The sequence below is a fragment of the Leptinotarsa decemlineata genome, unplaced genomic scaffold, assembly GCF_025532065.1.
Source record: "Leptinotarsa decemlineata unplaced genomic scaffold, Ldec_3_MD MMD2_tig00026328_RagTag_RagTag, whole genome shotgun sequence".
In the NCBI taxonomy this organism is placed as follows: domain Eukaryota; kingdom Metazoa; phylum Arthropoda; class Insecta; order Coleoptera; family Chrysomelidae; genus Leptinotarsa; species Leptinotarsa decemlineata.
The window spans coordinates 29235226-29260805 of NW_027412688.1; positions in this window are offsets into that span (position 1 = coordinate 29235226).

Below are 25580 nucleotides of genomic sequence, written 5' to 3' on the forward strand. Positions count from 1 at the left end.
ATCTTGGATTACTGTAGGTCGACCATTTCAGAGCTCATTTTTGAGGCTAAAATCTCCGAATTTTCGCAAATCAAGTCAAACAGTACAGTCATTAACACTATCATTGCCAAATGCCTTGATAATTCTTGTTTTTGTTTCGGCAGTGCTTTAGTTCATTTTTAATTCCTAGAGAAGAATTGGCCGAAAATCGTTCAACGACAACATATAGTGAATAAGATGAAATTAGGCAGAAAACAAAAATTTTGAGAAAAATGAACAGCATCAATGTAGAATCGCAGTAGAATGATTATTTATTGAGATATGGAGCTACAAAAACCGATGACCCTGAAACGGGCAAGACTTTTGTCGTAACTACCTAACACGAAAATGTTTATTACTACAAACAACATGGCGGTAAAAGTAATTATTCAATCAAATCACTGAACGAACAATGGTGACCGATAAATAATTACTGTTTTGAAAAATCTATTTTAAAATGTATTTTCTCCGTTAATCAGCTGTCGCTCCCATATGAACGACCACTCTCAGAAGTTGATAAACTTGTGCGAGCTATGGACTAACGAGGTCTTACATTTCAACGTGTGATTCCTAACAGATAAATTCTCTCGAGAAAAATATTTGGTCGAGGCGGAGATCGAACCCACGGCCTTCCGATCGTGAGTCGGGCGCACTACCACCGCGGCCAATACTACTTTCAGAATATTGAGGAGTTTGTTGACTTTTTAAATTTCCATCAATAAAATTCACGTATGAGTTATAAAATAAAGGAGAACTTCCATTTCTTGACGTTTTGATAATGAGGAGCCATTATGGTGGGCTAGAATACGATTTATTCAAAAAAGAAACAAGCACGTACAGGTATATTCCTGACAGTTCACATCACTGTGGACAGCACAAAACCTGCTGAGCTGAATTTTCTAGTGCATCATTATTTGACTTTTCCTCTCACACATGAGAGGTTCACGAATGAAAAACGTACGTTACAGGAAATAGCAGCCACAAACGGTTTCTCGAGGGGTATTGTAGATGACATAATAAGGAAGAAAAAGTTTAGGTTGAGAATGAGCGAAACGTCGATTTTTAAAATCGACAAAAACCAAGATAAATATATTTCGGTTTCATACCACCGATACAGAATGAACTTTGGAAAGATATTCAAGGAACTAGGTATGAAGGTGGCTTTTGAAACAAGTCATATTCAAGGAACTAGGTATGAAGGTGGCTTTTGAAACAAGTCATACATTACAGAACCTCTTAGGAAGTCCAAAAGAGCAAGTCGGGAATTCGGAAAGTCTGGAATTCACGAAATTAAATGTAAGGACTGCATATCATATTTTGTAATAAAACCATTCCATAGACTTCAGTTCATAAAGATCAGTTAGACAAGTTAACAACAACAGGCATCTAGATTCCTAAGAGAGTGTGGAAATGAGTAAACATAATAATATCATGAATAACGATGGTGGACCAATACCTAACAGTATACTATAGAGCTTATTGAAACAATATTTCAATTATTAGATTTACCGTGTTAGGAATCACACGTTGAAAGGTAAGACCTCATTAATCCTTAGCTCGCACAAGTTTCGACTTCTGAGGATTGTCGTTCTTAGGGGTGCGACAGCTGGTTAACGGAAAAACAGATTTTAAACATATTTTTTTTTACCTGACTATTACATAAGGACACATTGTAAAATTTATTTAAAACTAGTAGATAAAGCAATATTGTGAAATTCATGTTATATAGCTTGTTAAAATAATATTTCAATTATTAGATTTACTTGACTATTACATAAGAACACATTGTAAAATCAATCTATGACTAGTAGATGAGGCAATATTGTCAAACTTATTCAAGACCATTAAGACCCAGGTACCTAAAAGATTCACTTATGGTTTAACTAAGGATAACTTTGTAAGTAGGATTAGTTTGACCTCCCTCCTGAAGATGATTACTTGGTGATCGAAATACATGTCGAGGAGTTGAAATGAGGGGTTGGTGTTGGAAAATAACTACAGTAATATTCATTATTACACCAAATGTTCCAAACAGTGTATCACAAGAACTACTTTCAGCTCAAATATAGAATGATTGTAAAATGAAATATGCCTCTATATGAGGCTCTTGGAATTGAATGAACTTCATTATATTTTGTGTTTCTTGTAATTGGATGATTCTGTTCAATTTCCTCATGTAATGAGATACATTCTTCAATAGGAGATATATACGTTTACTCCCTACAAAATTCTAAACTGACGAAGACGTGTTGCTGGACGAAAGAGAAGAAAATGCAAGAATCTACTTTGTATCAAAACAGCCAGGGAAATTGCTGATTTTGTTTGGAATTCGCCGATATCTATTAAATAGAAAGTTAGAGTTTTCATTCGAAATATTCATTTTCTTGGTATATAATTATTCTCCAAGTATAACATACAATGAATATAATTAACTTTATAGCACCATACGGATATTAGATCATTTTGAATTCATTTATTTCACTGGTGAACGTATATGAATATGTAAAGTGCTATTTATATTAAGGTGTTATTTTTACGTGCTGTATAAAAAATAACTCAATGATTTCCTCCGAAACATAACGTTGCATTGAAAATTTCCCAACGCTGGCTAGCAGTGGCTTGTAGTCAGAGGAAAATGAAAACGTAATTAGCAAATTCTGTTTTCAGTCCACTCTTCGAAGATAGTCGATGTTTTTTGTTTTTCCCAACAGCACGTTGATAGTCTGTGAATGGCGGTTCTTGCAGTGAAACAGAAGTTACATGTTCCGCTCAATGTTTCTTCTTCATTTTAATCATGCCTCACACGCATTCTAAACTTTCGTGCCATCCAGATCCAGACATGAAGTCTGTTATTAAGTGAAAAACAGCAGTATCATTCTCTAACATGTTCAAAAATCGATGATACTTGACCTTGAGACAAACATAGATTTACAAGGGGCCATTTATTTGAAACGCACCGCCACTGTCTGACATTCTTAATTGGATGTACACTGCGGAATGTTCTTTGTTGTATACCGACAAACAAGCATGCCACGCTCGGATCACTTGTTATTACAGGGCCGTCTTCGCCGCTGTGACGCCTTGTAAACGTCGTATCTGCTCAAAGGGATTGAACTTTGATCTTGATTCGATTCCGAGAGCGGGTTTTTCATTGATATTGTTCCAATAAATGAATGCTTGGAGCTGTTATACACAAAAAAAGTGCAAAAAAAGAGCCAATATTTGTTTTCTTTGCGCGTCTGTTTATTTTGTACGTGAAGCCAAAATTGTGGTTTTTCCATTGATAAACATTTCGACTAAGCGTTCAGTTCAAGCGTGTCAAATAATGTTTCTTGTTATTTCAGTTGCTTGTCTTCCTGTATTTGTAATGAAATGTTGGCTGGATTTCACAGGAATCCGAATACTTTTTGAAATCAAAGCTGGGGAAGAACAATAGAGGAACGGTTATTGGAAGAGAAAAAAAATGATTCGAGATTTCGAAACGAATTGTATGTTGCACATATCTCAATACCTAGCAAAAGTTATGTATGGTAAATATACATTCCAGCCTCGGAAAGACACAGATTTCTTCAATTCAGAATTGTTTAAACGCCGGTTTTGTGTCTCATACAATGTAACATCATGGCAAGACCGAGAGAGTGTTAATGTAAACGAAATTCATCGGCGTGTTTTGAAAGACGCAAAGTCAGATATATTCGTCATGTAGCTGAAAACCGTCAAAGATATAGATATGGCCACATTTTGATATTCCAGCCTCGAAATCGTGAGTTTTGTCAATTCAGCGAAATAGGTTTTCTGGTGACCCCCGTCCCACGTGGACGACTGTTACAATGAACGGTTTGAGAAATGGGGGGGACGAAGTAGCCGTGATTCCGTTCAGACTTTTCGAAAAGCAGAGAGGACAGAAGGTTCAGGGAAGTCTTGCGAGAGCCATAATAAAGAGGGTCGCACACGAGAGTCCGTGGAGGCGGGTTCGAGGATGTCATGCCTCAGCCTTCGAGGCTAAGGATAGTGGCCTCAATAGGGAAGTTATTCCGTTTCTAAGTGCGGGGTGCGAAATTTAAGGAAAATCAGTAGCGAAATTGTAAGCCGGTATTTGCTACAGGAAAATTGAAAATTAAACTGTTGGTGCTGAACACAGAGAGTCAACGAAACTTATGGTTGACCATGAACCACCAAAGAGGCGTTATGTACGACACAATAACCTGTTGATATTGAGAGAGAGAGAGAGAGAGAGAGAGTTCACATATTATTTTGTCTGAGTTCACTTCCTATCTGCAAAGAAGTTATATACATATACATTGTTGTGTTCCTAGTGTGGGTTGTTCAACTAGAGTTCGGATTAAAATTAAAAAAGAAAGCAAATTCAAGGTTATACACCACTTTTTCTGAATTAAAGAAAAACTGAAAGCATTTTTCACTGAGTTGATGTGTTTTTAGTTATTTAAGAGGTTAAATTATAAGTGAATAGCACAGTCGAATTGGCGTCATTTCCTTTGTTCTATTTTCTTTTATTTTATGGAATTTAATATTTTTTTACGAGATTTCATATATATTTTTTTTTTTCGTTTGTTCATGGAGTCGTTGTATTACTCATTATATTTCATATTTGAAACCTCAGACTTTCATTTTCTCTTGGACTGAGAATCATACCATTCTCGTAGAGTAAGATGAAGTTGAGAAAACAAAAAAAATCACAGACTTATTAGTCAATCTATCTGGAAGAGAATAGTAAGTAAGTGAAAAGTATGGTAACTATGATTAAAATTCAATTCAACGTAGACAAAACCAAAATTGTAAACTTCAAATTTAGCTATGACAACTTGCTATTGGATGGTAGGAAGATATAAGAAACGACTTGCACTAAATTTCTTGGTCTGCATATTGACAATAAGTTAAAATTCAAAGAACATATCACATCTTTATGCACAAAATTGGCTTCAGGATCATTTGCTGTCAGAATTGTTTTCGATGAACTTGATATATTCACTGCTAGATCGACTTACTTCGCCCTAGTAGTCTCATCTAAGGTATGGCATTGCATTTTGAGGATTTTGTCTGGTCTTCGTGTTGCAAAAGAGATCTTTGCTGTTTTTATGTGGGGCAAACCAAAGAGGTAGTTGTAGACAACTTTTCGTTGAATACCGAATCCTCACTCTATTCAGCATCTTCATTCTCGAAGTTGTTTGCCTGATTCATGATAGATATAACACTGATTCTCCATATACACATAGAATCCACAACACAAGACAGAACAGTAGTAATAATATCTATCTGCCAATACCCAGATTGACGCTAACAAAACACTCTAACATGTACGGAGGAAAAAAATGTTTAACCATTTTCCACAGGCAGTTAGGGATATAATAGAGCAGAGACGTTTCAGGGAGTCTGTCAGAAATATAATGCTCATGAAAGCCTATTATAGCCTGCAGGAATATTATGATGGCAAATTGTAAATATTCTCTGTGTTCTGCCAAGATGAGCTTAACAATATTTTGTATTAACGATCATGTTTTCATCATTATTGTTATTATACTTATGTTCTTGTTTTATTTCACATTAATATGTGTACTCGTATGTGTAAATTGAATTGTGATACAATTGCATTTATAATGAACATGCAAGGTTTGTTTTTTTTGACAAATATGTTTTACACACTTATTAACTTATTGTTTTACGTGTTTTATCTGCGAGCGCTTTCGACAGCTGGTCGTGCTGTCATCTTCTAGACAATCTTTTATTTCTCTAGAAGAGTTTGAATCGGTACAGAAAAAATACCAAAAATTTAAAAAAAACTTGAAAAAATTCAAAGTGACATCAGAAAGTTGAAATTTGGTGATGGTGTTGAAAATTCAACAATTGCATGTCGAACTATGTTTTTTCCACTTGTAACAAATTGTTGTGAATTATCCTCAGAAAAAATTACGTCGGTCGACGTTAGTCTTCTCCAATCGACTGCCACTTAATCAAGGTCAGCCCCACTTGTTCATATACAATAGCGGTAGATGATATCATAGGCAATGATATAACGCAAGAAGTACTTCAGTTGGCTTCAGACCACATATTATACAGTGTGGTCAATTAAGTTTGCAGTATGTGAGCTTTTGGTGGTTCAGATATCAGACACTGCAAGATGACACAATTTGTAGCTTCTACATGTTGGATGTTCTGGATATTTCTCCAGTGACTGAATACGTAACTTGGTGGTGGGTGATCAGAACGATTTACCGATCCACGATAGCCTTTTCGTTCTGCAGATCTTACACCACCTAATTCATTTTTACGGAGATATACGGGAATTCATTTTTCATTAACATTGAAGAAGAGTTGGATGGATCCATTGATAAGTAGTTCGTTCATATTCCTTAATATGACATGACATGTTGAGAGAATAAAAATGAATGAATGACTGGTTTATACAGGCAATATATACAATATTCCTACGTGAATGTATATTTTTCAAGGCAGCTATTTCAGAGTTGCTCTAATTTATTACAAAAACAAATATGATAGTGTAAATCAATACAACAAATATTTATTCGATTTTAATTTTTCTGGTTGGTAAATTGTTCTGTCATTTGCTAATTCATTACAGTCAATCATCCCTTTGTAAAATATATATTTTCTGGAAAATGCAGTTTTGAGTTCTTTTTAACAGATTATTGGTCTGTCTTATTTGATGATCATGAATATTGTTATGTTTTATACATTTTATATTGAAATGTCCTTCATTCTTCGTATTGTCCTGCACAAAGGTACATACTTTCAATTCATGAATAGTATTGATATCGGGTAAACACCCGACTAGTTGTTTCTAAAAAGGTGAATGAAAGATGCATTTCGAAGTTTTGATTTGAGGCCTCCTTAGTGGTTTCACAGTTGTGTCTTAAACAGTTTCCCATATTGATTGAATACCGGAATTTTGAAATGAATGTGTGGGAAGAGATTCAGCTTCAGAGGTTTCAAAGAAATATGTTTCTTATTGTATTTTTGCACAGCTTCTTCATCAATAAACATATGGATGAAGATTTTTCAAAATTCAAAGTTAGTTTACGGCAAAACATCGAATGTCTACCAGTGAGGATGACAGTGTTCCATGTAAGTGACAAGTTTACTCTTTGATTCAGTATATTGTGTAGGAATCCTGTGAATGGTATCTGATTCAATTCCATAACAAATGTTTGGAATACAAACTGAATAGAGAAATGTGTTTATGTGTAATTTAGTGTTCGTATGAAAGTATTTCTTTTCCGTATTTCTCCTCCGTTTGATTCAATGTTTTTATGAAAGTTACTGTTTTGAGGGAGCTTCTTCTTTCAGTTTGTTTCTGAAAGTTACTGTTCTGCATGATCTACATATCTTCATAAATGTTAAATCTTTAAAATTGATTGTCTTTTTTTCTCTCTTTGGTAGATTTCAACTTTTCGTCTGTATCAAGATGGGAAAGTAGAAAGAACTGAGAGATTGAAATAAAAACTGTTATTTACGTTACCCATTCATAGAGCACGAGAGCCAAAGTCTCCTGGGAATGCCCATCGATTGGAATCTTGCCTTTTCAGTATCATCGTAAATCTGTTTCTGACCGAAATAATTATTTTGCAGGAATTCGAATCTACCTCAGAACCGTACAATCAATTAGGACGCCCTTCTCCTTTCCTCCATTTTTGCCCCTCCAGGGTTTGTGTGAATAGCCAAATGCAATTACACGGACTTTGTTCTGTTAGTCCAGAGGACGTGTCCGAAGCAGTTCCGGTGCCCATAAATTCTTTGAGACCGGATTAAGTCTAGGATTAGGGCGTGAAACAAAGAGCAGATGGCGCTGTTTCAGGATTGTTGGTGGTTAATATCGGTGATGCCGTAATAGTATAACGCTTCCGGTGCGCGCTGTGGTCGCAATATTGCTGGCAAATTCGAAACTCGTTACTATCACTTTGTATCAAAAATTAAAAAAAAAATTCAAAGAATTCAAAGTCAGGTTGTAGGTTCCAATGACAAAGATTATTATTTCCCATCAAACTCATCAAGAAGTTTGATCCTTCCGGGTTATTTCTCAGGATAAAATAATTCGATTAGTCAAAATAAAATGAATATTTTAACAGTATCAACTATCAGGAATTTTTCAATCGACATGAGATCAGAAATCGATAGTTATAATCTTTCATTGAAAATTTTTATGGATGACCTTGGGAATAAAACTCATCATTTACTGGTACAGATACGTAGATGATATGTAAATGGTACGTAGATGTGGAAATTGAAAGGAAACCAAGACCAAACAAAAAATGAATTGAATGCAGGATATAGAAAAATATTTTGTTTTGAGAACAACACAATTTCTGTTTATGCTGAGATCAAAGAAAATCTCAAAAGAGGAAATATGACCTGCCATAAGAGTAAAGCTATTAACTGAAATGAAAAATTACATTCACAATCAGTTCTCATTTCCACTTGCAAGTGAAGTTGGAAAATATATATTATGTGGTCCAATAAAGTGATTATTATCTTCATACAAAAAAATGTTGGAATCTTCCAAAGAGAGAAAGAAAGTAACCAATTCCAAAAAATAACTCTATACAAAATCATGCGAATAAGTGAATTTCAGACTTGAGTGGAAGGAAAATCCCTCTAGAAATAACTACATTCATATTGACATTGAATTAAATGGGAGACAACATTCGAAACAACTACTTTCATGTAAACGTGGAATTATACAGAAACTATCTTTCCCATTCAATGTGTACTCCAAATATCCTATATTGAATCGAATCAGATGTCATTAACAGGATTACTACACAATATAGTATATGAAAGAGGTGAAATTTCACTTACATGGAACCTAAATGGTATACATTCGATGTTTCAGCCTTAATGCCGCTTCAGTACCAAAGAATAGATCAATTTTTGAGAAAGATAGGTTTTGGCTTTCTACTTCTACAATGGCAGTGATTCATGTAAGTGAAACTTCACCTCTGACATATTCCATTTTGTATAACAATCCTGTGAATATCTGGTATGTTGATGAGTATGCTTTACTCGTACCGGTAGGCGAATGGGCATATTTGGTGAGTTTGTTCATTCCATTCACACATAAATCAAATTCTATTAAAAGAGAGTAATTTTCGATGTGAACTGAGGAAATAATAGCAACTCAAAATATATAGGGAATTAGAATATAGTAACAAAAATATCAAAATAGGCATATTTATTTATTTATTTATTACACAAGTAGGGATACAAATAGAATAAATCCAAAAACTATCCTCATTTTACATATGGAAGATAGTGAGTAAACAAAATATAAATGCTAAGTACATTACACTATATAGTAATGAATATTAACAAAAAACTAAATGAACAGTATATGAAGAACCGACAACTAATTATAAATAGAAATAGAGTTCACATACTTTTTAAATCTAAGGAAAGGTAACCTCCGTTTTTCAATATCATTGCAATGAGTATTGAAGGATCTGACAATTATGCATAAAGGAGAGTTTTTCCTGAATTGGTTTTTCTTAATGGGGTTGCAAAAAGATTATGGTTTCGCAAGTCTCTGCAAGGTGTATTCAATGAAATTTTTGTTATCAACGTAGGACAATCGAGACGTTTATTGAATAATTTGTACAGCATTCTTCTGACATTTTTCTTCTATCTGTAAGAGACAACAAAGAATACTTATTGTGAACTGGACGGAAATTTCCATTGATTATAGAAATGTCAGTTTTACGCGCCAATTGTTTGACGAATTTATTTTGAACACTTTCAATTCTCTGTTGGTAAATCGAATATTGTAGATTCCAAACGTCAGATGCAAAGTTCAAACGAATATATACATAAGAGTAATATAGATTAGGAAGAGTTTTTGCATTTCTGAAATGTCTTATATTTCTTATGATAAAACCCAATAAACGATTAGACATATTAATGGTCTTCTCAATGTGGGATTTAAAAATCATTTTGAAATCCATTAACACTCCCAAATCACATAGTTCATTAACTGTTTTGATTGTGTGATTTCCTATTTGACATTGAAAATCAATGGGATTTCTATTTCTGGTGAAAGTTATTTTGTGGCATTTATCGAGATTTAAGTATAGGCTACTATTGCCACAGATTTCTGCAAATACTTCAAGATCATTTTGCAATCTCTCACAGTGCTGGATTTCTTTGATGGTTCGATAAATCTTGTGGTCATCGGCATATAACAAAAAGTTGGAATATTGAAATACTTCAACAATATTTTTAATAAAAATTATAAAAAGTAATGGTCCCAAGTGACTCCCCTGTGGTACACCTGATGTAACCATAGCAGGTTCTGACTGGTAACCGTTGACATCCACAACTTGATGCTTCCTGTAGAGTTTGACGATATCCACACCAGAAGATGCTGATCCATCTCGATCTCCGCAAGTCTTTCAATTATCAAGTTGTGACTTATTTTATCGAAAGCCTTGCTGAAATCCATATAGATCACATCCACTTGCATTTGATCATCTATACTTTCTAACACATATTCTGTAAACTCGATTAAATTAGTATCGGTGGATCTACAGGGGAAAAACCATGTTTTTGTACTATTAACTTATTTTGTGCATGATCTAAAATAATTTTAAGCATAATTTTTTCAAACAATTTTCCGGGAATGCATAGTTTGCTGATAGGTCTATAATTCTTACCGTTACGCTTATCACCACCTTTGAGGAGAGGCATGACGATAGTGGATTTCCACTTACTAGTAAATCTTCCTGTCTGTGAGGATAAATTATAGATGTGAAAAAGGGGTGTTATCAAGTTATCTTCACATTTTTTTAAAAATATCCCTGGTATCCCATCTGGACCAGGACACTTCCGTATGTTTATATCATTAATTGCTTCATAAATTTATCGTTCAAAAATGCTAACAGAGGATTATCATTAAGTATTGGACGATCATTTGCAAGCGGGTCGTGAATATATACACTCTTAAAATACTTAGAAAATAATTCACATATGCCCTTTCTGGTGTCTGCTGACAGATCGTCTTAAAATACTAATTGAGGTATATAGGTTGTTCACGTTAAGAAGAAAATGACGTCACGAGATGACACGTTACGGCGTTGCCAACATGTGCACTATTTCGAAATTTCAAATTTGTTTGTACTTATCAAAAGAAATGATTAGTTCTGGGAAGAAAAGAAAGACTGACAGTTTTCGAGTTTTCTTCTATTCGGCAACGTCTGAAATTTTACTATCAGTTGAGCAACTTACAAAATGAAATATTACTAGTTTCATTTCTGTTGAACGCATTCCATTGGGAATTTTAACGTTGTTATGTTGGATATACAAAATTACCAAAAATGAGGTCATTCTCTTCTTAACGTGAAGAGCCTTTTTTCGAATTATTTTTTTTTGTTTTTATATACTTCCAGAAACTTCTAGAATCAATAAGGATTTCATTTTCGATATTATTCATATAGTTATCGTAACCCCTTTGTCTATATATATCACATATTGAATATTATAGTACAAATAATATAAAAATAATAATAACAAATGGAAGTATCAACAAGAGAGTAATAAATATCGAAAGATATTCATCTACATTATATTCATTGATTAATAGAGTTATGTTAATACTCTTGTTGAAATAGAACACAGCTCATTCAAAAAGTTGAAATGAACAGTACAGTAGTAAGTTGAAACTATGAGAGATTTTCTAATGTATGAAAAAACTGTTATTATATTCAATCAAACTGTTATCATATATAAATACATTTCACAAGGTGCATTTCTCAATTATTTTTTTTATTAATTGCATTTTCCACAGTGATTATGTCTGTCCATACATAATTTTCAAGGAAAGTTTAAACTTTTTCAAAGATTCCAGGGTTGAAAAATTTTGTCGTAATGATTTTTTCAATAACTGGTCCCAGATAAGTTCAACGTCTTTGTCTTATAGACTTTCTCATGTGAGGAACATAACAATTTCTAAGGTACTTATTTTATAAGATATATCGTAGTAAACCGGATCACAACAGCATTAGAACATCACAATTGAGAACCCAATTAGATATACCCTCCTTAGACTCTAGGCGAAAAATCTCTGCACTAATTTATATATATCAAATTATTAATAACGATATGAATTCCGCAGAATTATTGTCACTATTACCAATTAATGTACCTCCCAGACCTACGCGAACTATGCTTAAGTTTAAGACTTCCTTCGTGACTGTTACTTCCACATACCCCCTCTTAATCATGCTTCGTCTGGCAAACGACATAAATTGCTTGCAAGATATTAATTGGAATATGTCTATCACAAAATTTAGATCTTTAGTCCGTAGACATGTTGAGAATTTTTCAGTTTATTTCTTATTTTATTTTTCTTGTTGTGAGATTTAATAAGTACTGCTCGTTGTTGGATATTGATACATCCCCATATTATATTATATTGTTTTATATAACATATCATTTTAAGTGATTGTATATTCATGTATATTTCTAATAAGTCATCCTTGTAATGAGGCCGTCAGGCCTGTTAGGGTGAAATAAATAAATGAGTTATTGATCCTGGTGTTATATCGACTAAAGACAAAACATCAGAGTGGGATAAATCGGGACTATGCAAAGTGACTTTTTTCAAGGACAAAACACAAGCACTGCAGGAGAATCCTTGAAGCGCTCTCAGAGCGATGCCTGTGCGAAAGTAGCGATACACATTGGATTTGAATCGCTGGAGATTGAATCTATTTCGAAAATCGTTCTCAGGAAGTTGATTCTACATAAACGCAGTTCTCCAGATGGAAGAGTTCTCAAACAGTGAATTTCGAGGTGTAGTAAATTGATTCCCAAAACGATGAGAAGCTACAGTTTCATGTGCTTGGCAATGAGAACATTCAATGGCCTCTTAGTTTCACCAATATAGGATTTTCCACATTCACAGGGTATCCGGTAAATGCAATTCTTGAAATCGCAGTCCGCGTTTGATGGTCTGGTTTTCGTGAGGCTGCTACGGATAGTGTTACCGGATCTGAAGCAGGTTCTGATGTTGTACTTGGAACCAATTCTTCTTATCCTCTCCGATAGTCCTCTGATATAGGGAAGTGCCAAAATCTTTTCCACCATCGCTTTGGAGTAGCCATTCCGTTGAAGATCATTTTTGATGATGTCTTGTTCCTTCTCGAGACCTTCTTTCGTATTACAGAGCCCGAAAGCACGGTCTTATAGAGTCTTGATGATTTCTCTTTCAGTCGTTTGATGGTGGTTGAATTCATGGTTCAGATACTGTCCCGTGTGAGTGAGTTTTCGATATACAGATGTTTCCCACTTAGTGTCGGTCCTCTTCACCAAAACGTCTAAGAATGGTAATTCTTTGTGGATTTTCTTCTCCATTGTGAAAGTGATGAAAGGTCTCACGCTGTTGATGTGTTTCAGGAAGGCGTCTAGTTCAGTATTCTCATGGTTCCATATTATGAAGGTGTCGTCAACATATCTCAACCAGACTCGAGGTTTATTGTGGGCTTCTTCAGTGGCCAGAGTTTCAAGCCACTCCATATATATGTTGGCTATGACTAGTGAAAGTGGCGATCCCATTGGCAGTCCCTCATCTTGTGTAAAGGATTCGTCCTCAAGTTGGAAATAACAGTTTCGTACACATCATCCCAGTAATTCCATATTTACTTCTATAGGTAGATTCGTTCACTCTTTCAGGTTTCCGTCTTCGGATAGCTTTCTCTGTATGATTTGGAGTGCTTCTTTGACCGGAACTTTGGTGTGAAGGTTTTCCACGTCGAAACTGTGTGACTTCAATTGACCCTAGTAGTTCGACCAAGTACCTTGAATTCCTCACAAAAGACGATGTTTTTCCTTATAGTGATTGTATTATGAAAAGTAAAAATCTAGACAAGTTTTGAGTGGCCGAATCTCTGGAGCTGATGATCGGTTTAAGCGTAACGTTCTTCTTGTGGATTTTGGGTAGTCCATACAAGTGAGGGGGTTTACTGTGGTGCGGTGTTATCGATGATCTTTCCTTGTCCGAAAAATAGACTTGATGCTTTTTCAAAATCTGGTACAACATCCTTTCATTTGATGCAGTAGGGTCCCGTATGATGTTTGTATATCGTCCCTTCTGAAGAAGCTCTTCGATCTTCTGTTCGTAGAGAACAGTATCCATCACCACAGTAGCGTTTCCTTCTTCTGCAGGTAGGATCTTGATGGAAACCCATCATCAAGCGAAAAATGGCCAACTCCGAACAAACGGTCATCTCCCACTAAACCAATGAACCGGAAAATGGAAAGCGGGGATAAGTGAAAGTACTCGAACGACCCATAAATAGTCATCGATCGGAGGAATCGATCCAGTCATCACCCGAAGACGATTGTAGATACCAACAATCGAAACGTCGAGAACTAACGTGGCTTGGAATCTCTTAACTTTGTATTTTTATTTTATTTTTTCATTTCTTTGTTTTTATTTATTTTTTGTTCAATTGTTCTATTTTTACATGTATTTTATTTCATTTTTATTCTATTTCAGGTTGTTGCTTGATATAATTTTTATTTTCAGCTATTCATTTTTTAATTCTTCTCATTTTATATATTAGACATTGGGATTCCGAACTAATGAAGTTCTTTCAAGAAGCTGATGAGCCTTACACCAAAATGATCCGACAGCTTTAGCTACCGACCAGAAGGATCTAGACCCGTTGGGATTGGCAAGCAGTTTATCTCTAACTCTTGATTGTGAAGTTCTTTGCATTCATTTATCTTAAGTTCGCAGCCGTTGCGAGCATTAACAAACCTAGTTTGGGTTTCGACATCGGGATTTTTGCGCCAGTGCTAGTAGGCGAAATATTTTGAGGCGACAGCTTGCTCGCAATTGATTTTTGTTGAACTATGGTTTGTCATCACAAGGCTGTTTCATTGAAAAAGAAATGTATGCAACCATGGATGATAGAATAATTTCCGTCCCTTTAGAAGCACAAGTTGATGGGTCCTTAGAGCTGAAACAAACATATTGTGCTTTTGCACAATGGAAGAATCCCTTACCAAAGAGCAAGAAAACAGAGGTGTATTTTGTTGAATGTGAAGAACAGGGCCACTTCCACAAACATTTTTTGGTTGAGAGGAACAAGTTAATCTATGACTAGGGAGTATTATTTTTGAAAGTTAAAGATTTGGAAGATTTGGAATACAAGCTATTAATATATTCAAAAATTCGGAAAATTCACTTAATGACCAAACAGAATCTAATTATTTGTATGTTTTGTAACGTGTAAATTGGTAATTAGTTTAAAAAAAATCTGTTTTGCCGTTAACCAGCTGTCGCAACCCTACGAGCGACAACCCTCAGAAGTCGAAAGTCAATTCGAGTAAGTGAACAAAGCACCCATGTCGAACCGCTTGGCTACCGACCAACCAGTATATTACATAACCATTTGAATTGGTTTTTTTTTCACAATGTTCAAATTTTCAATTAGTTTATTCCTGAACTCTGTTAAAAGTAATCGCAAATAAGTAGTGAGTTTTTTATGATGTTTGATTTTTTTTTAATTTTTAATATACCTAAACTGTGGTAAAATTATCAGATATCGAGTATATAGAAAGCTACATGACTCAAATTTCTTCATTATAAAAAGCACTAATTAGGTAGTGAAGGAAGTAAAACGCCTTTCATACCCAACCAGACTGAAATTATCATCATATATTTGCAGACAAAGACAGCTACACTATTACCCAGGTAAAAATGTATATGAAATTAAAAACACACATTTATTTTGATCAGAAATAACACACGAGGTCGATTTCAGCTTTCGCTATGAAACTTGTTACATATTCTTGTTTTATTACTTTTGATATCAAGTTGTTATTTATGACAAAATATAAAAGTTGTTGATGGCTGTTATGATTTCAATAAAATAATAAATTTGTAATAATTCCATTCACTATTCGCACTCTTTCAATCATTAATGGATCGAAACTCATCCCATTCATCACAAATTAATTGTAAAGTCACACTTTCTAGGTTATCACATCAGGTTATCATCAAGGTTGACCATTCCTGAAACGAGAAGGCCATAATATAAAAATTTACCTAAACTGTTCAGGTAGTCGTACAATCTTTTGGTAATGCAGAAGAGTTATAAAAGGAGGTGTGTGAAATTTACACAGTTATTTGAACCATTCAGTCTATGCACATTATTTCAATAGTGAAAATGTATGAACCTTTGGAGAGTGACAACGTTAAACGGAAAGTTTCAGTTGCTGATAATATTCAGCACTATTGTTCCTTGGAAAAATCCAGAATGTCATTCAAAATGGCCAAAAATCTTATCGAGAAAGATTATCCTGAAGATAAAAGTGTGTCCACTGAACTGCGAAGTACCCAACTGGCAGCAAAACGTACAGCGAAGAAGGTGGGTCGTTTACGAATTTGAATAATACAGTGCGATGTAAAAATTATGTTACAATACAGTGTTTCATTGTGTATGAATATTCTACTAATGAAATAAAAAATTAAAATGAACGATCTCATTTTTTCCTTTTTCTGGTAAATATATCAAAATTCTTCCATGAGGGCACGTAATAAATCAGCCCACGAAAATTAGCGAAGTGAAATCTATATTGTTTGTATATGATTTCGTCTGTGACTGATTTTTTAACGTGTGTGTCAAATATTAGTGGAGTCAAACCAAACCGTTGTTTTCAACAACTCGATACGTGTTTCAATCAGCAAGTGATCATCTTCAAGATAATTCATCTTCTTGGAGATAGATGATCACTTGAAGGAAGTCAATTTTTTCGTTCGTTCATGTTCCAAATATTCGTGATGGAATCTAATCAGATATCATTCACAGGATTCCATGTGATTGTAAGACGTGAAAAAATAACAGTTTTTTTATTTTGAAATCTTGCTATGCGTAAGTACCCGTCCAAAAAGCTACTACAAAAAATTAACTACAGAAAGTATATTAAAAGCAGGTATAATTTGGAATAACCAGTCATTTGAATCGTCCACATTAGAACCGAATACAGGCATCACTTCTTCATAATTTGTTATTTTTATATAAAGGTGTCTGTCCGAAAATTTCTATCCACCTACCACTGCTGAGTCATTCAAATATCGAATGTTTTCCTTTCCGTTGTTTAAGTATAGTACATGCGTTTTGGGTTTTCGATCGATACACGGGATATTCAATAATTGGAACTGAAGCATATTTCAATTACTTCAGTCCATTTATTTCTTTCTTGTATCAGTATCGGCTTCAAATTGAATTGAACGTACATGTTATTTCAATAAAAGTTATGAAATTAGTGAGGAATAGTGAATATTCAGATTTTGACTTTTGAAAAATGAACGGAAGTTAAACTCATACTGTTTGTCTGAGAATATATATTCAGTTTCGAAAGCATATTTTTATCATAGACTCCTCGTTTTAGCAATGGTCAATAAGTAAATTTGTAAAAAGTATACCTATCAAATTAATTAGTGAAGATTCAAGTGCGTTTCCAACAATATGTAATACGGTATTCTCAAAACGTGTAATTAGAAGAACTGTATGAATGATAGTATATCTCATACAAGAAATTTCTTGGGATGAACCCTTTCAACACGCCAAGCAAAAATATATTGTTATCTTCGCTAGATCTGTTCTGCACTGACGGGGGGTTACACCACAAAACCGGATCATAAGTGATCACGTTCCCGATGAAAGTATCTACAAAACAGGAAATTCAAAATGAAGTATGGGATGAAAATAAAATATATGTCTGTTAACACATTCCATCAAAAACTTCTGAATTCACTTGGGTTGAAAAAGTGGTCACTGTAACACAGGCCCACGAATATTTCCTAAGAATATTTTAACATGATATATTATATTGATCACCTGATCAGTAAATGGAATGATGTGCATCCACTTGAGTGTTGTAATTACTGTTCGTGTAACTTTCACACATCTTCTTTTGTACCTGTTATCCCTTTCTGCAATTTCTGCATTCAATATTGGGAATGTGAAAAATATGTATAGAGTTTTGAACGAAGAGATGTCACTTTTGCGGAATTTCAATAATTTTCAAAAAAATCGATATTTTTCATATACCATTATGTAAATATTTTTTTGATTTCGTTCCAGCAATGTTCAACAGGTGTAATCTGATGTGAAATTTTACCTCTTTCATGTACTATATTCTGTAGCAATCCTGTAAATGATATCTGATTCAATTCCATATCGAATTTTTGGGATACAAACTCAATGAGGTTGAATGTTAATATGAAAGTAGTTGTTACGGAAGTATTTTTGAGTAATTCAATGTTCACATGAAAGTTGTTCCGAGAAAGAATTTTCTACTTTACATGATCTACACATAATTGTAAAGAGTTCATATTGGAGTTTATTACTTTCTTCTCCCTTTGGCAGATGGGAGAGTAGAATTTCAAAACCTCTATTTCCTAAAAAATCACCTATACAAACATGAATATCGGGATTCGTTCCATAATTGAAAGAGTGCAAAAGGTGAATAGAATATACCTATGCAAAATATTTTTTTTCAAGAAGTTGTGACTTCTCTTAACAAACTTTATATTTTGTCACAAAAAATAAAGTCATAACAAAAGTGGTAGAAAAAATATATGGAGAATATTCCATTGTAGAAGTTGAAATTGTCCTCATGTGTAACAGTAGCTATGATTTAGAGTGACCACAATTATTTGAATCGATAAAATCAGATCCAAATTCAGGTACAAATCACTTCTTTATAGTTTGGTTACTTTCATATTAAAGTGGTTGATGGTAAAAACGGCAGGTACCGCTCTTCAATTACATTAACATTGTTACCTGAATATGTCGTGTTACCTGTAAGCTACTTCGGGTGGGTATAAAAGGCATGTCACAAATTTTCAGTTCCATATTCATAAACGATTAATATCGAAGGAGTGATAGAAGAAAAGATATCATGCTGAAACATCTGAATCTCGAATCAACTGAATATCAAAAGAGTGAGAGTGACAGAAAAAAAGGGAACATGCTGAAACAACGGAATCTTTCTTCCGAAAAATCTGAGAAGACTACAATACAACGAAAGCTAGCTCTGGAACAATCAAGAGTAGCATTCAGGAGAGCAAAACTTTTTTTGAAGCAGCTGTCTATTGATGGAACGGAAAATGAGAATCCAGCATCAATGAAACGAAAAAGCATGGATGAAGTTGAAGAACAGCGGGAGGAAATGAAGAAGCCAAGAGTTACTTTCTCCGAAAAAACGAATGAGATAGAAAAAATGGAAGAATAGAGAAGATAACATAAGTTACGAAAGTAATTTGGGACAGTATTGGACAACAAATATCGATGCTGAACTAGGTCAATGTGAATTTTGGAGCATTACACTGTCTCATTTGTCGATAATGCAATTTTGTAAACCTGAAGTATGGTTGATATCTTTTTTCATATGTTCAGTATCGGTTTCGAATTGCCCTGGACATTAATATTCATGTATATGTTATTTCAATAAAACTTATAGAATTAGTGATAATAAGTGAATTTTCAGTGTTTTATTCTTGAAAGATGATCAGTAGTAGAGCTCATACTCCGTTTCTATCTCAGCATGGATTGAATCATGATATGGGTATGCCAGTGTTGATGCTCATTATTTGTACACCTAAAGATCTCGTTCTTTCATTTTATCATTTGATATATGAATTGCTTTTGATGTCTCAATTCTTTGTTGGAGTGTTATGATCAGATATAATTTTATCGGCGTTACAGACATGGTCATTTTTAGAAAACCAGTGCCGCGCTTTCTCAAATGGAAAAAATGAATTTTTATAGTTGCAGCTAGAGGCCAGCAAATGGGATACATCTTGTATTACTTTTGTTATTCCATATTATCAAGATTTCCCAACATTCTCATAACTGAGATAGTCATGAGATCTAAGAATATTCCAAATATTTCATTATTGTGTAGAAGAGGATGAAGAGTATGAAATGAAATGTGTGGAAGTTACACCAACAGTAATGTTTACTACCCTGTAAATGCACATCATTCAAATAATCTAGTGAAAATGTGTCGTTAGAGAGTGAAAGCGAAACGCAAGGTTCAGGTTGCTGGTAATATTCAGCACTATTGTGCTCTGTAGCACCCGGCAGCAGAACTTAATGGAAGAAAGTGAAATATTTACGCTTTGTGTGATATAGAAATCATGCCACTCCACAGTGTTTGATCCGATATAAATATCTGACTGAAGATTGACTCAGATTTGATGAATTTGTGTTTTATGACCATATTCATTTATGACATTGACCTTCACATTTGGTTTAGAATTTTCTTTTTTTCGAATGCTTCTTGTTTGTTCGAAAACGTGATCACTAATAAACTGGTTTCGTGGTATTACCGTTCTCCAGCGGAGAACAGATTCATACAATTAGTCCATTTGACCCTGTATTACCTACAACCCCTTTGAGTTCATGGTATTTCACACTATTCAAATACAATGAAAAAAAAAAGTTTAGTTCGAGAGTGATTTTCCAGGGTAGAGCTCTGTGAAATACTCTAAATCTGATACAAGCCATGCTGGTAAAAATGTGTGAAAGTTACATAAATAGTAATTTTAGCAACACAGTAAATGCACATTATTCCAATAATCTAGTGGCAATATATGAACCGTTAGAGAGTGAAAACATGAAACGCAAGGTTGAAGATGCTGGTAACATTCAGCATTACTGTGCTCTGGAAAAGCATTCAATATGGCCAAAGATTTGAAAGAGAAAGACTTCTTACTCTATGAAGGCCATGTAGTAGCCGGCAGCAAAACCAACTGAAAAGGAAGTGGAAAATTAACGCTTTTGAATAATACAATGTGATATGGAAATCATGCTACTCCGCAGTGATTCGATTCAAATATCCGACTGGAGATTGCATTAACTTTTTTCAGGTAGAAATCTCAATGGGGCAGAAATCTCATATGGGCAGAAAATCAATCAACATAACATACCTTTTGCAGAAAAAAAAATTATGAAGGTATTTTTATGTTTGAATATCATTTTCAGCTACGATGGTTCATTGTCATATGTGTGTGTGATCACCTTTTCAATGAATGACGTTCTTCATATGCATTATTTCATATACATTATTTCAAAGCTCTTGGAAATGAAATCAGTGTCTGAATACCACACAACACGATAGAGGTATCCAAATTCATGCATAAATAGGTCTCTATAAAAATCCCTATAATTATTAAACTAAAACCCTGGCATTTTTTTCCTTTGGTGAAGTTATCCTTAATAGGAAAAAAATTACCGTTGCCAAAATCAAAAAAATGTTATTTTATATTTTTTTATTGACAATTGAAAATTATAATTTTATAAAAAATACATTACAATTTTTTTTTTCATTATTTGTTGTTTCAATGTCTCATGACTGAAAACTAATTATTATTATATTTTTTTAATTTTATACAGCTATTGTTAATAAATCTATTGTAAACAAATACATTGTTTATAAGCAATTCGGAATCTATTTTTTGCATTATGTTAATTAACAAAATCATTATTAAAAAAAATGGTTTTTCAAAAAAAATTCTTTGTTGCTAAAACATGCGTTTGTTAATTAACAATCGTTTTTTGCAACTAAATATTGAAATTAAGAAACGATTTTTTTTTAAATCATGAATTCTATTGTTCTTTAAGATTTTGAAAGAACAATTTTTTTATTCTTCTTTTAATTGTTTATAATACATTTATTAACAATAGCTGTGAAAAATTAAAAAAAAATAATAATCAGTTTTTAGCCATGAGACATTGAAACAATGGAAATAAAAAAAATTTGTAATGTTTTTTTTATAAAATCATAATTTTCAATTGTTAATAAAAAATAGAAAATAACAATTTTTTTATTTTGGTAACGTTAATCTATTTTTTTGTCTATCAAGGATAACTTCACCGAAGGAAAAAAATGCCAGGGTTTTAGTTTAATAATTATAGTGATTTTTATATTAACTTTCAATTCTGAAAAAGTTATTAATCAACAAATTTATAATTAACGTTGAAATTGGAATAAAAATTTTTTGACTGCGGATTATTGTTTATTGATGTATCCCAACATTACATGAATTTTTCAATTCCTCAATATTTAAATTTAATATATTTAAATATTTTTTTTTCTTTTCATGTCAGAGTCACGAAAGGCGCGCGGGAGCCAGACTACCCGCTTTTGGCTCTATTGTCAGGGCTGTGTAAAAATTATAAATAATCGAGATACAGTTTCGAGAGTCGTGACTTTTTTTACGCAAATTCATTGATCATTTAAAATCTTTTTTCAAATTTCAAAAATTTGGAAAATTTTCCGAGATATCATGAAAAAACTAAAGACCCATTTTTTTTTCGCTTAATTGTTTATAACTTTTGTAATTTTTATTGGCGCGTTTTTTGATCTCTTCTTAAACTTTCTAGGAAAAAACACGAATCGAATGACACCTTGGTCGAGCTAAATCGAGTACATGTGAATCAGACTATGAACCGGTTTCGTGATGTTACCCTTCGTCAGTGCAGAAAAGACCTATACAAGATAGTAATGTAATTCGCTGCATGAGTCCATTTGATCCTCCATCACCTCAACCCCTTTGAGTTTATGGTATTTCACATCAAAATGAAAAAGATAACTATATTTATTGAGTTGTTTTTCAGGGCAGAGCTCTGTGAAATACTCTAGTACTGCCCATCTTTCGAAATTAAAAGACTGAAAATTCACTTTTTATAACTAATTCAATAACTTTTATTGAAACATGTACATCAAGAATAACTGCCAGTTCAACTTGAAACCCATACTGAATATATGAAAAAAATTATTGAACTGAAGTCATTATAACATACTTCTGGTGTACGAAATTACATTATCGACAAATGAAGTAATGAAAAAGTCTAATGTCTCAAAATTCACAAAGACACAGTTCAGCATCAATTTTTGTTGTCCAACATTGTCTCGAACTACTTTCGTAACTTATATTATCTTCTCTATTCTTCCATTTTTTCTATCTCATTCGTTTTTTCGGAGAAGATAACTCTTGGCTTCTTCATTTTCTCCGACTGTTCTTCAACTTCATTCATGCTTTTTCGTTTCATTGATGCTGAAATCTCATTTTCCTTTCCATCAATAGATAGCTGCTTTAAAAAAAGTTTTGCCCTCCTGAATGCTACTCTTGATTGTTCCAGAGCTAGCTTTCGTTGTATTGTGGTCTTCTCAGATTTTTCCGAAGAAAGATTCCGTTGTTTCAGCATGTTCCCTTTTCTTCTGTAACTCTCACTCTTTCGATATTCAGTTGATTCAAGATTCAGTTGTATCAGCATGATCTCTTTTCTTCTATCACTTCTTCGATAATAATCGTTTACCAATATAGAAGTGAAAATTTGTGACATGCCTTTTATACCCACCAGAGGTAGCTTACAGGTAACACGACATATTCAGGTAACCATGTTAATGTAATTGAAAAGCGGTACCTGCCGTTATTACCATCAATCACTTTAATATGAAAGTAAACAAATAATTAAGAAGTGATATGTACCTGTATTTGGTTATGATTTTTTCGATTTAAATAATTGTGGTCATTCTAAATCATAGCTACTAGTTGTTTCTCTCTATGCTTCTTCATTAATGTACAAAAGCATTCAATATTTTGGTTTCTTTTATTTATAGTTTCAAATTCAACTTTCATTTTCATCAGAAATTACACATGAGGACAATTTCAACTCCTTCTATGGAATATTCTCTATATATTTTTTCTACCACTTTTGATATGACGTTATTTTTTCTGACAAAATATAAAATTCGTTGATCGATGTTACGATTTCATGAGAAATAATATTTTGCATATATTCTATTCAATCTTGCACTCTTCCAATTATATGGAACGAATCCCGATATTCATGCTTGTATAGGTGATTTTTTAGAAAATAGTTCACGGAGTTCCTGAGTGCCCCAAGGCTCGAATTTAGGACCTCTTTTGTTCTTGATTTTCATTAATGATTCAACTGAAATAATGAACAATACAAAACTGCTCTACGCTGACGACCTCAAAATATTCAAGGTGATAAAAAATTATGGTGTCTGCTCACAATTACAGTATGAATTAGATCTGACATATGATTGGTGTTCCAATAATCGTTTGAATCTTAACATTGCAAAATGTCATGTGTTGTCTTTTTCCAGAAAGGAAAGTCTAATACAATTTACTTACGAAATTGATAACAATACCATGAGTCGAGTTAATGAAATGAAAGACCTTGGCATTAATTTTGATCAGAAATTTACTTTTGTTTCACATATAGACCATAAATTTTTATGTACCACGCCTCAACTCAAGATACGAGAAAACATTTCATTGTCAGAGTAGTAAAACAAATGTGAATATCAAAGCACCAGTACATTTAATGTGTTATAATTTTAATTTAGTATGTAACATGTGTGACATTAATGGAAACTCTAAACTTTATCAGGAACTGTGTCTTAAATGGAACTTTTATTTTTTTTTATATAACTTTCATCTGTTTTATGTCAACCTTGTGAAGGCTAATTCATTTATAATATTTCAAATGAATCTAATTATATTATTTCATCTATATTATTAATATCATTTGTAATTTTCCAATTCAATATGTAATATGTGAATTTGATTTAATTGAATGTTATTTTCTCTGTGTGTGTCTGTTGGTGTGTGTGTACACACACCTTGTACTGATTTTAATATTTTATATGTATTATTTTGTACTATTTTTAAGCTTTGTAACCATGATTTATCATGTATACAATAAAGCATATTCTCTCTCTCTCTCTCAGTATATTTTCTTTAACAATTCCTGTAATTAGGTATACACCTGTTGGAAATAAAGTGCTGCCTATCTATCTATATGAAAAATATCGACTTTTTGAAAATGACTGAAATTCCAGAAAAGTGACCTCTTTTCATTCAAAACTCCATAAATATTTTATATATTCCCAATATCAAATGAAATAGTTACCTAAGATCCTCAATTGATTAACTGAAATTGCAGAAAGGCTAACAGGTACAAAAGAAGATGTATGAAAGTTACACGAATAGTAATTAAAACCTTTAAGTGGATGCACATTATTCCAGTTACTGATCAGGTAATCATTATATATCATGTTAATCTATTTTTAGAAAATATTCGTGAGCCTGTGTTACAGTGACCACTTTTTCAACCTAAGTGAATTCAGAAGTTTTTGATGAAATGTGTTTCAAGACATATATTCTATTTTCATATCATACTTTACTTTGAATTTTCTGTTCTGTAGATACTTTCATCAGTAACGTGATCACTTATGAACCGCTTTTGTGTTATTACCCCTCGTCAGTGCTAGCCCTCGTCAGACCTAGCCAAAAAATATTCACTTGAAACTGAATATATACTCTCAGACAAACAGTATGAGTTTAACTACCATTTACCGTTCAAAATTCAAAATCTGAAAATTCACTCTTCATTCCTAATTCCATTACTTTTATTGAAATAAAATATGTTCAATTCAATTTGAAGCCGAAACTGAATACATGAGAGAAATAAATCAGCTGAAGT